The sequence below is a fragment of the Diorhabda carinulata genome, chromosome 4 (assembly GCF_026250575.1).
Source record: "Diorhabda carinulata isolate Delta chromosome 4, icDioCari1.1, whole genome shotgun sequence".
Taxonomy (NCBI): Eukaryota; Metazoa; Arthropoda; class Insecta; order Coleoptera; family Chrysomelidae; genus Diorhabda; species Diorhabda carinulata.
This window is the reverse complement of record NC_079463.1, coordinates 11,698,092-11,710,546: the sequence shown is the minus strand read 5'-3', so window position 1 is coordinate 11,710,546 and position 12,455 is coordinate 11,698,092. Positions and strand designations below refer to the sequence as shown.

The window sequence follows — 12,455 nt, the reverse complement described above, 5'->3', positions numbered from 1 at the left end:
CCATCGAGCTGATGCAACGCTTACAATTTCTAACCAGTCGAATTGATACAAAATTCATAAGTTGGCACATAAGAAGTGCATGGAAAACAAAAAAAAATAGTTCTTGAATAATTTGATGTCATTATGTTAATACAGCTTCCAAATATGACCCCCGTAACATACTTTTCGACTGCACTGATCTATATTTGAAATATACTACGTATATAAAAGATTTTTATAAAGATTTGAATTTAATAATTCGAAAATAATAGTTCTGTGAACTTGTTGTTATATTCATTATTGAAAGCTATTTGGGTTCACATAATTATCATAATCTGGTTTCACGTTTCTTTGACCTCGTACAAGACCTTTAAAAATTTTTAGGTTGAAATATTGAAAATATGTTTTTAGTGATATTACGCAACTAGTAAAACGTTAGATATTTTTCCAAATATTGTTTATCTTAGACTCTTCATAGAGTTGCGGGAAATACTGTTACAGAAGATATTTTTTATGTATTAGATACATTGATTGGTTCGAATGGATTAGAGACTAGAGATTAGGCTTTGATAAAATCTTTTGATGACTATCCACATTTTTATTTTTAAAAATATCAATTTTTAATTAAATGAATTTTAAAACTTTCTTAAATGTGAGTCCTCTTGAAATGAAAGCGCACTAATCGAGAAAGTGCATATAAGACAAAGAGTAGGATGAGAAAAATATCTCGTCAGAAAATATATTGCTGGTTTAGAAAGAATTACTTACTTCGAACTAAAAAGGCTTTAACTAAGGTCAAAATATTCGATATTTAGATCCGTGTTGAGAAAATATTGATACATATTTCTAAATATGTTTTACTTGAAGTTTTTTACAAAAATGTCAAAAATTGTTACAATTTGTAGACAAAAGCTTGTAAAAACTAAAGAGCAAACATAAAAATAACTAAATAAAGATACAAATAAAATAAATAATATGTCTATATAATATATAAATTCATAGCAAAATTAAACCAGCATACAGAATGCCCGGAATTGTATATTATTAGAATAGAAATCGTTTACAAAGTAGAAGGCACTTTCCAGTAAATATGCCCTCAAATTATTGCGAAATGCAAATATCGATTTGATTTCAATTGGCAAGTGATTGTGCATTTTTTTGCATTGTAAACTATTAAGCCCTTAACTAATTCTGAACGTGGAGTGGGTATGTAAAGGTCGTGCCCCGTGGTTCTAAGTGGATAGCTGATGAAATTGGAGAAGGGTGCTTACCAATTAGCAAACGGTTTCAAAGATGAATAAGGAAGGAATAGTCAGAATTTTTAATGTTTCAAAGAAGTCCTGGCAGTAAGCAGCTGCTGTTTAGTCCGAGTAAATACCTAACAGCTCTATTTTGTAGTTTGAATATTCGCACAAATTGAGCCGCATCACACGTACCCCAGAAGAGAAGGGCATATCGGATGCGACTCAATAAGGGGATAATAAACTGACAAGTTCAGTTCTTTGGAAATAGATCGCAGCCCAAATTGGAGGAACTTAATTTTTTAGATAAGGCTGCAATATGTAACTCCCAATGCAAGGAATTAACCAAAACAAGCCATAAAAATTTTACAGATTCAATGACCTCAATGGTGGTGTTTAATAAAAAACGCAGCAATGTATTTTTATATGATAAATTTTTAATTTTAGAAACGTTAAGAGACAGAATGGTACCATGATTTGAGGGAGATTAGGTCCCTAGATATGGTTCTATGAAGTCATGAGATCAGGGTTGCTCCAAGAGAAACTAATATCGTCTGTAAAAAGACATATTTTATCGTCTACTTAACCGATGTCGTCTATAAACAGAATAAACAAAATAGGGCCTAGTATTGAGCCTTGGTGCACTCTACATTCTATTGACTTGCAAGAAGACGTCGTTGAATCAACCCTTACAAGCTGACTTCTGTTGGTAAGATATGACTTAAGCCATGCGAGAGGTTTTAATCCTAAAACATTAATACTGTAATTTCTTAAAATATGATTAACACAATCGAAAAATCAAAAAAAGTTGTTGCAGTGGAGTGATGGCTGTTAAGGCTGGTGCAGACATTATTTAGGAGAGAGAATATTTGTTACCTAAAAACCCAAATTTATGGATAGTAAGTAACTATATTCTCCAGTTTATAACCGAAAAGAATGTAGAATAATAGTACGAGGGTGGTTCAAATATAAACTTTTTGAATAAGCGCGCCAAAAATTTAGTAAAAGTGGATGTTAGATTGGTCTGTTACGAAGCGTAGAGAACAACAGGGATCGCATACCCCTTTTTTTAAAAGTACTTATTCGCGAAAATTACGACTTTCTCTCAAACTTCAATAGAGGTAAACAACAAAGCCAGAACTAATTTTGTTGTTTTATAAACAATAGAGATAAAAACAACCACACATCCATAAGGTGCACTTCGAAAACGATAAAAAAGTTGTAAAACTTTTATTGTTACAAATATACTAGTTGTTAAAATCCTATTCTAGGGGCCAATAAAACTCTTGTGCACCTTTTTAATAGTTTTTAGTATTTATTCAAGAAATCTCGCTGAAAAGCAGTTACGGATTCATCATTTCGCACAAAACTATCATACGCGTACAAGCGTTGGTCTAGCGTCCACGGCTCCATCTCAATGACTGAAATGTAAACGCTATGAACAAAGGAAACGTTAGATACCAGTCACGTGCCCTTCCCACCATGAGCGCCCGTGTACAACACTTCAAAAACACCTGTTCCCCTAAATGACCTTGTATAGTTAATTTATTTAAATCAAAGTAAAAACAGAAAAAAACAAAACTTTTCTAAAATTTCTACTCAATCCACGGAGACTCGTGTATTTTTTCGATTGAAATAATTGGACACATGTCATCTGTGATATCTGCTAATGCTGGAAGACAGTCACGGAAAATTTCTACGTTTTCTTCGTCTATCCATTCCAAACTTTCATCCCCAACGCACAACAGCTCTTTACCACGAGGCATTGGTTTAATCCTGACTATACTTTCTTGTCGAGCCTCATGAAGAGCTGATCTGTGGTTCTGCAGCTTTACACCAGAAGCGAAATAAATGCCACATATCTTTCTTTAATATCTTCCTTTATTTTTTTGAAGTTGATGTGAGATTTTCTATTATCCCCACGTTTTAAATTAGATTTGGTGAGATTCTATTGAACTCCTCCCTGCCTCATTCTGAGCTCACGAAATTAATGGATGCCCTCAAAGGAGAAAATTCATTGCATCGAATACTCATCACAGATTAAACTTGGAATATGAAGGCGCGCCAATTGAAACGAAGGTTATACTGGCAGCGGGAAAGTTGTTGTGTACCGTTTTTGGAACATAAGAGGGGTAACTTCCTAAAAAACATGGTGAAACTTGTCCACAAATCAAAACGTTATTACAATCCGTAGTGCGATATTGAAGCAATAAAACGCCAGACAACTTAACTTTCGATGGAAACGTTGAACGAATTGGAAACACTAAAAGATCCTCCTTGTAGTCCCGATATTTGAACTACCCCCGATATGTTATACACCAAGATGGTGGACACTATTTTTATTGAGCAAGAATCAAAATTATTTCGCGAGGGTGTTGGTTGATGTTGGGATTTTCTTCTTTCATTATTAATATAATCGATCCAGTAGATCACCAATATTTTATAATAGTTGTTCTAAATTTATTTCTTGTATTTATGCATACAATAACGTTATTAGTGATTTCTTTTAAGAGAAAAATTTACAATGTTCCTTATGCACGCCTATAAAAAGGTAGTCGCATCGGAGAAATTCACTAGCCCGCGGTAAATTGAAGATGTCGTCGAAGAAAATAATAAAAACCTCGAGGCATTCATTGGACCACTTGTCGTCGAGAAACTAGTGAAATTGAAAAGTGGCACAAAAGTGTGTTTAAAAGATAAATGTTGTACTCGCCCAGGTGTGTCCGAGATTATTTTTCAAGCAAATTGTGATCAATTGTTACTTCAATTGATCATTTAGATAAGGATTTTAATTCATTTACGATTTGTATTAATAACAAAAGCGCCATAGTTCATTCGGAAAGTACGTATTAAGTACCAATACGAGGGTTGCTACTTAAGTTTTGAGATAGACAAATAAAAACAAATATTTATAATTGAATATGGCTTCATTCTTCTGCAAACTATTTCTCATTAATATCAATATACTTTAGCATGCGTTTGAAATAATTATCGATTGAGATACCTTCAAAACATGTGATTTAAACGACTCAATCACTTCTTCGGGTGCAGTTGATGTCGCAATTTATTTTTAATTTGCGGGATTAAGAAGAAATCGTTGGGTGGCAAGCATGGACTTTATGGCGAATGACCCATCAATTCGATGTTTTGACTGTTCAAAAACGTTTTTGTTTGAACTGATGTGTGAGAGCTCGCAATATCGTGGTGAAGAATCATTTGTCTTCTACGATTGGTTTCCTTGATTTTTTCCAATACTTCTAGTAAACAAATGCTGGTATACCATTCAAAATTGACTGTTCTATGTTGCTCTAATGGAACGGTGGCGACATGTCCAGTTATTGAGAAAAAACAGGCTACCATTTACTTCGAAGTGTTTCGTGCGGGAACAAATCTGTTTGAGTAGGTCATGATGTAAAGACTACAAGGTGTCTTCTTCCCGAGGGCTCATTTTAGACTCGTTCTGCGCATCTCTTTGGGAGCGAATTCTCATTGGCTGCTTCCCAGCTGGTGCGCTATAGCACACCTTGTAGTCTTTACATCATGGAGCAGGTCACGATTTTTTAGACGTCTTTTGAAGCACCGCGATGGAATTTTTTTCAACACTTCTTTGCTCTAATCGACACGAGCTTTTTTTAACGATTGTCAATTATGGGGTATCCAACGCGAACAAATGTCCAAGTAGTTTAGACGACTTTCACGAAATTCATCGTATAGAGAAAGGCAACCAAGATTGAATCCAGAAAACCATCTAAACACGATGACTCGAGATGATACTTCATCACCAAAAGTCGAAGCGAGTTGATAGGTACAGCGATGTTGGTATAATCCACGTCGAAAGTCATAGAAAATCATCGTACGGAAATGTTTACCATTTTATTCTATTTTTTGACCAAGATGGATATTTCAAGTATCTGTGAACAACTCAAATAGCACTCACGTCCTGAATACGTTCACCATTGAAAATGTCAAACAATCAGCGTTGCCATATCTCAAAAACTGTAAAAGAAATTCAACTTTTCTGTATTTTATTTAAATGGTTATCATCGACATATTTATTAAAAATCTTTTGATAAAAATATCGAAATACTGGGTGAATAAATTACAAAATCCAGAATTAATGTTAGGTTTGTTACTGGAGAACTGATTTTTTACGGAATGACTATATATATGGTTTACAAAAGTGACGTAATATTTAGTCTATCAACTGGGTGTTCTCTTAACTAAATTAAAATCACTTTATAAACTGATTTACATTAGGATAATAGTAGATTCACACTCGTGCAACGTTGATAGCAGAATATTTGACGATTCGGAATCTGAGCTGTTTTCGCCAGTTTTTATTAAAAAGTATATCCCAGAGGACAACTTATTTAGATATAAAATCTCTCGAAACATTTATATTAAAAAAAAAACTGAATCATCCGACTCAAATTCTCTAATATTAAAACGTCCACTTTTACCGTGAGGATGTTTTAAAGATGTTTTAGTCCTTATAAGTTGGCTGCCCTAGGAGTTATCTATTCATACTTCATTAACAGTATGACCTGCATCAATTAAAGCAGTAGTTTCCTGTAATGATTCAACTCCCTCAACGTTTTACGACGTTTATTTTCTGTCAAATTACGCAGAAAATTAAATATAATAAATGTAATATCATATTCTTGAATAATTTTTATCAGTATTCTATATACAATTATACAGAAATTAAACAGAAATCAAAGAGCATATGTGTATCATAACCAATTTCATTTTCATTACAAATAGATCGAATAACTAACCATCCACTTTCCATGACTTTTACTTAATTGCATTGGGTATTATCTTTTTATTAGAATATCATTCATTGTTTTTCATTAGCATGGTGGCTTCGTGTGTAAATAAATATATCAAAATAAAGTAGACAGTCTAGCAAAGACGATATATGAATTTCAAAGAATCTCGGGGGAAACTCATAGTTATACAAGAGCCCTGCGAAATGCCCCCTTCCTATTCAAAACGTACCAACAAATTCTACAACCCTACATGAAATCGTCTGATTCCAGGTATCTACTCTAAATGACTGCGGAGTTAATAAGTTTCTGAAAAAGTATTCAAAGAGGTCCTTTTGGCCAAACTTTTTTATACGTACAACTCTACCCTATACAATGACCTTAAAAAATTCATATCCTCCCTCTACTAAGAAGAGATAAATGTTGATCAACAAGATGTTGACAATCGTGGGCTACTCAATATTTGAAATTGATTTATTTGTTTTTTGTAAGTGTCTGAATTAAGAGTTTTCCATCTATGTTTCATTTAGAATTACTTTTCAAATATTTATCGTAGCTTAACTTAAACAGAAAACAGTTTTTTACATATAAACATGGCTTAGCAGATTAGATGTTACTATATTTTCGTTTTCTAATCATTCAGATACTTCATATTCATCTTGGTTAACAATATCTGAACAATTCTGGCTAAATATCCGTCCTATGATGATTCAGCTACTTTATATTCATCTTGGTTGACAATTTTTGAACAACTTTAGCCATATATCCATCCTCTGATGATTCAGCTACTCCATATTCATCTTGGTTGACAATTTTTGAATAATTTTAGTTATATATCCGTCCTCTAATGATTCAGCTTCTGCATATTCATCTTGGTTGACAATTTCTAAACAATTTTGGCAATATATTCGTCCTCTTATCATTCAACTACTTCATATTCATCTTGGTTGACAATTTCTGAACAACTTTGGCCATATATTCGTCCTATGATGATTCAGCTTCTGCATATTCATTTTGGTTGACAATTTCTGAACAACTTTGGCCATATATTCGTCCTCTGATGATTCAGTTACTCCATATACAATTTCTGAATAATGCTGGCAATTTTTTATGTCAATTTTGGTTATATTTTCGTCCTCTGTTCTTTCAACTACTTCATATTCATCTTGGTTGACTATCCCTGATCAACTTTGGCTATATATCCGTCCTCTTATGACTCAGCTTATTCATATTGGTTAACATTTTCGATCAATTCTGGCTATAAATCCGTTCTCTGATAATAACTATTTTTAATGCAACATATTTTTTATCTGTATTAGTTGTGTCATTTTATTATAAACTACAGATATTTCTCTAATTCTAATATGGTTCTGAAAAGTTAAAATAATAAGCTTACAAAGCCCCAAACTAACAGAAAAACAAACAAATTATCCTTTTGTTTGTTTATTTGATATTGGAAATTGAACACTTTCATGTTTGGTGTTTTTTTGTTACATCGTGAGACTTCGAAGTCATGCTTCAACGATATCGATAACGAGATGTTTCGATTATTTTTGTTTTATTCTAAAATTGTTGTTTCATATTTATGTTAACTATTGCCAATTACTTACAAATGAATTAATTATTGCTCAACTTGAATAAAACGATCATAGTAATAAAATCTTTTTATATAGAGACACAACTCGAAAAATGAGGAACCACAAGCTTAATTGTAAAGTAAACTGTGGAAAATCATAAATAAAAGACAAAAGATGTATACTTATAACACAATTCTAGCACATCACGAGGAAAACCATCGACCAAGACTTGTTTGTGCAAGCATTATTTGAGCTATAAAAACGTTTCCATCTAGATAATTTGAGGTTATCTTCACAGTAGGGATAGATAAATCAGCCCATGAAATTATTCTCTGAATACTTGGGGAGGTAAAGGCATTGGTAGTATTCAAAATCATAATAAGCAATGACACTAAGAAAAACATAAGACTGAGGAACGGAATATAATTTTCAAAATGTTACAAATGCAAAAAAAACCACCACAAGATTATTTAGACTCGATGATAATAGTTGTGTTTAGGTCAAAGAATTTTATAGGTACAAACATTCGCTATCGAAAACGTTTTAATAAAAAAGACATAAGAAATTAAATTAAACGAAATAAACAAAAAATATTTGGCCCATGGGGGGATCGAACCCGCGACCTTCGCGTTATTAGCACGACGCTCTAACCAACTGAGCTAATGGGCCATTTAAAAAATTTCTTTCAATTACTGTAATGGTGAAATAAGCGAGAATTATTAAAATAATATATTTGTTGTAAAAGGTAAATTCTAAAAAAATAAAGTTATTTTTTAATTTATTCTGAAGTAAGAGAACTGTTAACCATGAGCTTGCTGGAGCTACATTAAAAGACCAGCCACTAGTCATATTTTGCGCATTTTTACGCAGGGCTGTTGATTGGAAGAGAGACCTTAGGTGTTTACATTCATCTCTACAGACTACTCCACTTGGAGACTATCCACAGATGTGACTACAACGGCATATGTACTGCTTGAAAGTTGAGGGTACAGTGAGACAAAGAACCTTCCTGTTTCTGAGTTACGAATAGTTTTGAGGAGATCCACTACGCACAGTTCAGAGGTGTATGAATGCTTGCCTACCTAATAGGTAGAATTGTAGTTCTAATAAACTATTGAGTAAATTTTTTGTATTGAAAGTATTATATCATTCAATTAAGTTTGATAATAAAATAAGACAATATTTATTAACTGTTGGAATGAAGTTCGTCAAGTCAGCTATGTAAGATATAAAGAGAATTTTCGATCAAATCTATGTCTAAATATTTTAACATGTCCTTTCTTAACAAAATAATCGTCTCAAAAAAATTATTTTAGCCTTAAAAATGAGATAAATATTGTTTTTTAGATCAATTTTCCCAGACTAATTCAATTTCATTGTTAAAATGAGCCCACTCACTCGTCTCAAGTGTCAGACGAACTTTATATTCTTCAACAAATCACGCATTCTAATTTCCTTTGAATTGAAGCACGTTTATTATATGAAAAATTGCACAACAATGGACTAAATATAAAAAATTGCCTCTTCTTTAATGTGGGAGAGCAAAGCAGTAAATTACGACTTCCTTAGAAATTTATATTATTGTGCAGATGAGTAAAAAGAGGTCAAATATGTTAAAGACTTTTCTTAATACTATTTTAAACACTTAAGAATCTCGATAAGGATTAAGAAAGGGAAGGAGCGAGCAAAAATCAATATTTATACTGAGATATACGAGAAAAGTGAGAACATATGCTTCATGGGTTTAATTTTCGTCAAAGTATGTAAAAAGAAAAATGATTAGAAACAGTACAAAGTAACAAGGAAATGTGATGATACCTTTACTATTTACGGTAGTCATAGCCTTAAAAAAGATTAAAAGAAATGTGTAAATGCTCAACAACAAGCTATAATAAAATTTTAATAACTTTGCCATGGGAAATTACATCGAGAGCAGTAAAACCATCCTTTTGTCTTTGAAGAAACACCATAGATGAAAATCTGAAGTCCTTATTTTTGGATGGGAAATAAATACCACGTGAAATAAAACCAAATAAGCAGCTTGACACGATTAAAATGAAGTAATAATTCCTGAAATGAAATTCTTGAGAAAAAAAGAAACCAGACAATGAAATTTGTAGTATTAAAGCCTATTTAAACCATAATTCGAGTTCATCAATCAGAAGAAATGAATAAATGGGAAGACCAGGTCCAATTAAAAATGAGAATAGAGATACAGTAGAGAGAAGCTAAATAATTAGATAAAACTAGCAAAGAGAAATAGAATAATAAACAACTGTGGTAGTGCATGGTTATGACAGTAAGAGGTCACGACACATGGGCCTCCTGATATGACCATCGTGCCTAACTCCTTGGAAAAACTAATCGGACATCTTGGTTTGAACATTTTGACGTCACTAGGCAAACTGTGTTACATGTTTTATAACTTGTTAAATTATAGTAAGGACTTTTTGAGTATTATTTTATTAATCGAACATATATTATTTACAAGATCAAAAATAAGCGCAGGAGTGCCACTGACGTTTCTACTTGACGTCCGTTCTGCTGCCACCTAGTGGTCATGTGTAGTTGATATAGGAGACCATACACTAGCTATCTAATGCTATCTTATGTAACAAACTGTAAAGCTCCCATACAGAAATTCTAGTCACTAACTAAAAACCTTGTGCAGTTTCAATTCCAGATCATCTGTGAGCATGGGGATGGCCTCCTAGATTACTATATCTGGTTGAAAGTCCAGTCACTAGTTGTAATTCTGCCGAAATATGATAGCTATGCCATAATGGTGGATTTTCTGCTTCCAGTTTGATCAGCGATGTATATCTTCTATGAAAAATACAACAGAAAACATACCAAAATAGCTCCTTGGGTAGCATCCAGAATCGACTTAATATAAGAGGAAGATTGTTAAAAGCAACGCTTGATGTTGACAAAACGTATATTTAAAGAAATTAACAAAATTGGTTTTGTATTCGAAGAAAAAAAGAAGAAGCTGGAAATCAATCTAATGTATTAACAGATAAAGCTTCCTTAGGTATTGTTCATTTACATTTCATGATGTATTTATATTTTTCAGGGTGATTATACTAAAATCTAGTGACAATATCAAATAAGATGATGCTAATATATCCAAATTCGAAGTAACTTTGCCATTTTAATACGATTTTTGTTCCCCACGTGAGGTTAACCGCCAAAAAACTTGTAGCCACTAGCATTATGTCCAAAACACTAGAAGATTTGTTTATTGATCCATTTCTCTCCAATAGGAATACAATTGTCATGCGCGTTGGTGTTGACTCCGCAGCGGCGGAGCTTTCAGTGGAAATGAACGAAATAACAAAATACTTTGGTCCAATTTCATCAATAAATAGAACTGATTTAAAGTGGATAAAGCATTGACGGTACATTTTGTATTGTTTCCATATTAATTCTTCTAAATCGACAAAAAGTATTGTCTCTAATGACAGGATTAAGATGTGCAACTATTCGCTGCTACCACTCATAATTACACTGTCTGTTGCGCGTTTGGTTACCAAAGATATCATCTTCAGAGACCCAAGATTATCTTTTTGTCAAAAGTTCTTGTTGGTGTTCAATATTTATTTCTCATAATGAGGAATGTTGAGGATGAATTACGTACATGTAGACATTAAAGGGGCTGGAAAAAGCTACGTTTGGATTAGCAAAAAGCTACGTTTGGATTAGCAAAAATCGACTCAGCAGTACGATATTGCCTATTCTAAATTTTTCGAGTGGTGTGAAAAAAAAAGTGAGTGAGCAAGAGGATGTTCAAGAAAAATCAAAAATAGGGTTGATGTAAGCAAAACTGGTGTCGAAATGAATATAAAGCAACGTATTTATGAAAATGAGACAAATGGGGAAGACATATAAGGTAAAACTAGAAGCTTATGAAAGTTTTAAATATCTTGCTAGGACATCGACACCAAATAGAAGATTGAAACAAGCGATAATTGAGAGGATAAAGAAACTTGAAGATTATTCAATGTAATTGAGAAACAGTTTCTAGCAAAAAAAGAAATAACAACAAAACTAAAAACGGAAGTAAATAAAAAAGTAGCATTCCCCATATTGACATTTTAATTAAGAAAATTGACACGTGAACAGAAATAAATATGCAAAATATAAAGTGAATAATGAAATCTAAGAGAAATAAGGATACGACAAAATAAGGAACAACATTAGAAGGAAAAATTTGAGCTTAAAATCCATTGATAACAAAATCGAGGAAGTAAAAATAAAAAGTTAGGAACTTACAAAGATAAGAAAGAGAGATCGAAGAGGGGCTGGACAAAATAAATAAAGATTACAGAGGTAAAACAAGGAATAAGACAACAGGAAATAAAACATACAGGTGCGGAAGTAATGGAAACAGTTGTGGAAAAAAGAGCCCATGCAATGACTCAACTCCAGCTTATTATCAGCTAAATTAGTTTCGGTTGGTTATTCACTTAGATGAAATATCCAAAGAATTGGCAGTGGTGAGGTAAAATAAGTGATTCTTGAGAGAAAAATTTAATAATCTGAACATAGGAAAACAATTCGGCAATTAGAAAACTGCACATCACCAGTTTCTCGTACATCTAGAGTGTCAAAGTTATTTTCATCAAAAGAATTATTATCTTCTTATCTTTTTCATGTAATAATTTGCTCCTGTATAATTTCTAATAAACAATGTATAAAAAATACGTTTAACTACTACCAGACTATGAATAAAAATCAAAACCCTTCAATACCTTGATATCTACAGCTCTGTTTATCCTTCAAATTGTGGTAGTGCGCAACGAAATAACCGTCCTCGCGATGTCCATTTGCCTTATTCTCCTTCCGCATAAAGTTCAAATTCTTTTAGTATCCCGTATTATCTGGTC

At 32.7% G+C, this 12,455-nt stretch overlaps 1 non-coding gene across 1 annotated transcript; it reads right to left on the bottom strand.

Moving 5' to 3' along the window:
• Positions 1-8,161: 8,161 nt before the first annotated feature.
• Positions 8,162-8,235, bottom strand: Trnai-aau (transfer RNA isoleucine (anticodon AAU)). The gene has a single exon. It is a non-coding gene; the product is annotated as a tRNA-Ile (tRNA).
• Positions 8,236-12,455: the final 4,220 nt, after the last annotated feature.